General features: G+C 38.5%; 1 non-coding gene across 1 annotated transcript; it reads left to right on the plus strand.

Annotated features, from left to right (window-relative positions):
• Window positions 1-207: 207 nt before the first annotated feature.
• On the plus strand, window positions 208-279 carry TRNAY-GUA (transfer RNA tyrosine (anticodon GUA)). The gene has a single exon. It is a non-coding gene; the product is annotated as a tRNA-Tyr (tRNA).
• Window positions 280-3,347: the final 3,068 nt, after the last annotated feature.

Consider the following 3,347-nt stretch of genomic DNA (forward strand, 5'->3'; position numbering starts at 1 on the left):
GCTTAAATCACTTCGTGATTTAAGACGGCGCTTATTCCGTCGGATCCCGGCGAACTAGTCACTCATAACGAGTGCATCTCAGCACATGTGTGGACTTCAGTCCTATGTTCATAGACATCTATGACGTAGTGCAGAGGACGGCCACTAGAGGGAACCCAAGAGTTGGAACTTAATCTGAGACGATTCTGTCCGACGCCGGGGTGGGTATCCGGTGTGGCTTAGTGGATAAAGCATCAGCATGTAGAGCTGAAAACCCGGGTTCAAATCCCGGCGCCGGAGAGAATTTGTCTCCGTTCCATTACTCTTTCATCGTATGTTACTTCCAATTAAAATTCGTGAGGATACCTACTTGTATGATAATTTGAGCGTTATGTGAATAGGAACACTCATATTTATTTACAGAGCGTAAATTAGTAATTGCGTATAAACTATAACATAATTAAGCCTTGCATCTGCCCTATGTCGGAACAAGTAGCACTTAGATCTTATTAAATGTCGTCGTTGAAGAGGACGACGCTTCAGTTCTCTGATTTTTGTTAATTAAATGAATGAGGGAATTATGTGTACCACACGAAGCTGCTTGGTGTGGCTGACTGTGGTAATTATATGTAAAATAGTCGTGGGAAAAAAAATAAAAACATTGGCTGCCACAGAAATTAAATTCATTACACAAATAAAAAATATAACATGGCTGACGGGTACATTAAATATTACAGTACATCAAATATGTCGCGAACCAACAATAAGAATTAAAAATACACACGGCGAGAGCAGACGCACAGCTTTGGAAGCGTGACGTGTGGAGACTGACGGGTCTTCCAAGCAGAAGACTCGAATTCGAAGCTTGGCGAGTCCAAGTAAAGTTTTTGGGTGCAAGAAGATGGTGCTGGGTGGGGCTGCCACCTAACACCCCGATTTCCTTACTATTCGACCTCCTCATATCCTCTACCCGGACTGCACAGCCATCATTGTGCACTCGGGTTCGATTCTCTGCGTTGACTGAGCCAAGTGCGAACACCCCCTTGATGCAACCCGCCTCACAACCGCTTTGCACACTTTGTCTAGACCAGGGGCCCGTTTCACAATCCTTAAAAATTAACAATTTACAAATAACAAGTAAAAGATTACAAATGCTTGTAAATTGTGTTTCACAATGCTATCTTATTAGTTTGTAAAGTTTGACGAACTTTACAAAATCAGCTAAAGAAATTTACAAATACGCATTATTGGTTACACAATATCGCCAACGACAGTTTACAAAAATCGCTAAGGAGCAGAGCTGAAGTCGCTGTATTTTTACTACTATCGATACATATATTTATATTTTGTACTAAAATAGATTATTCAGGCCTAGACAACTCAGCCTAGTTGTCACGTATGTATACCGGTATGTATTTTTCTGTATGTGATTTGATCCTGGTTGAGTGGAAGTGAAGGCCTAATGGCCTTAACTCTGCCAGGAAAAATATAACTATTATTATTATTATTATTATTATTATTATTATTATTATTATTATTATTATTATGTGCAGCTCGTACAGCTTTACGTGTAGCTGGTTGCAGCACGGTAGGGGGAATTCAGTGTAAAGGCATTGCGAGTGTTCTGTCGTAAGCTTCGAAAGCAGACAGATCTTTGTGATGGCTTCTAATCAATCGGTGCCTAGTTTCTTGTCACTATGAGAGAACCTTCTCCATTTTTGTGTCGTGTTTGAAGAGATAAAAATGTTTAGTTTGTGGCAAGGAAATGCACTGAGTTAAAAAAGTTTAATCTGCAATGACACTATTCTTCGTGCCACACAAGTGAATGTGACAAAATATCAGGGAGATGAACGTGGTGAGATGATAAAGGAGACTGCTGATCATCAGATTAGCGAATGTTCTGTTCGCTTGAGCTTCAAAATTATGGTACTCTATGTGTAGCGAAAAATGTAAGGTCATTTACTGATGGAGATTTTGCTAAAGCTGTTATTGTGGTAGCTTTAGAGAAAAATGTTCAAATCTGCTAGAAGATTTTGCCTTCAAACACAATAATGAGAATTAAAAAATCCAGACAGTCGTCGTAATAAAGTTCATCTGGTGTATTAATGTTTAATGGTCACACTTTCTTGAAACAGGAAAGCAATATTTATTTTAATTTTGCAAAGAAAAATGTCTTTGAGTATTGCTGTGAATAATATAATGTAGGCACTGTATATACAGTATAGCTTATACAGGCTTAGATTTGCTTTACTGAAAGAGTTGTTCAGTTCATTTTTAAAAAAAAATCATTATTACAATTTAATTTTAATTATTAGTTATCCGTTACACAACTTCAAACAGTTTCTTTGCGATTAATTTTATCTGTGCTCGTCTGGATTAACTTCAGTGCATGTTTTACAGTTCGAGTTATAATTTTCATCTCCTGGACAACAGTTATTACATTCGTGCATCTTTAGATCCGTGCATGACCTTGTTCGTACCCCTCCTTCAATCACCACCCCTACATTGCTTCATGATCTTGTCAACCCTCTCTCTACCACCAGCCCTACAATGTTAACTCGTTCATAAAGCGTACGGTGCGAAGAAGTGCAAGGTCTGCAACAAGACAGAGCATATAGCTGTCTTCCCCTGCATGAACAAAAAAAAAGTAGAAATCTAAAATACAGTAGAGTATTTAGCTTTATTCAGCTTTAATTTCATCCCTCACTTATCAACCAATCGGTTTCGTACATGTAAATAGGCATTCACGTAACTTTAAGTTTAATTCGATCAGTATGAGAAACATTTATTATCACGAAAAAGCAGCCGCCATCACGAGCCTCCGCTGTGCCCGCGGCAGCGAAACACGAGCGCAGCCGACTGAGTTGATGTCACAGGGCATCGAGCTGACGACCACTCGAGATTCTCAGGAGATCCAGGCTCGATTACTTTGCTGAGATAATGGCAGTGTAGCCTGAAAGCAACTGTCAGGAAGCAAGTGGGAAAATAGAATGTCGAAAGAAATAAAATCCTTTTGTGTGAGATCGTGCGTATTTGCTTGTTTTCCGCACAGAACCAATACGCGGTAAGTGTGAAATACCACATTCAGTATTCCCAACGTAACACACATAACAATTTCCCTCTTCTTACCGCTTAAGCGCGACATTCATTTTACTGCTTTAGGTTTTTAACATATTATTTTTAGAGACCTTTAACATAGTAATAATTATAAATTGGAAACTTACCACTGCAATTTCACCTAAATTGCAATGTTAATTATTGTTTTTAAATATTTGCAAAAATTAAGTAAAGTCTACTACTCCACGAAACTTATTGCATTCCTGATACAAGTAACATTAAGGAAGCCGTGAAAAAATCAACAAGATTCC

The sequence above is a fragment of the Periplaneta americana genome, chromosome 11, assembly GCF_040183065.1.
Source record: "Periplaneta americana isolate PAMFEO1 chromosome 11, P.americana_PAMFEO1_priV1, whole genome shotgun sequence".
NCBI classification, from domain to species: Eukaryota; Metazoa; Arthropoda; class Insecta; order Blattodea; family Blattidae; genus Periplaneta; species Periplaneta americana.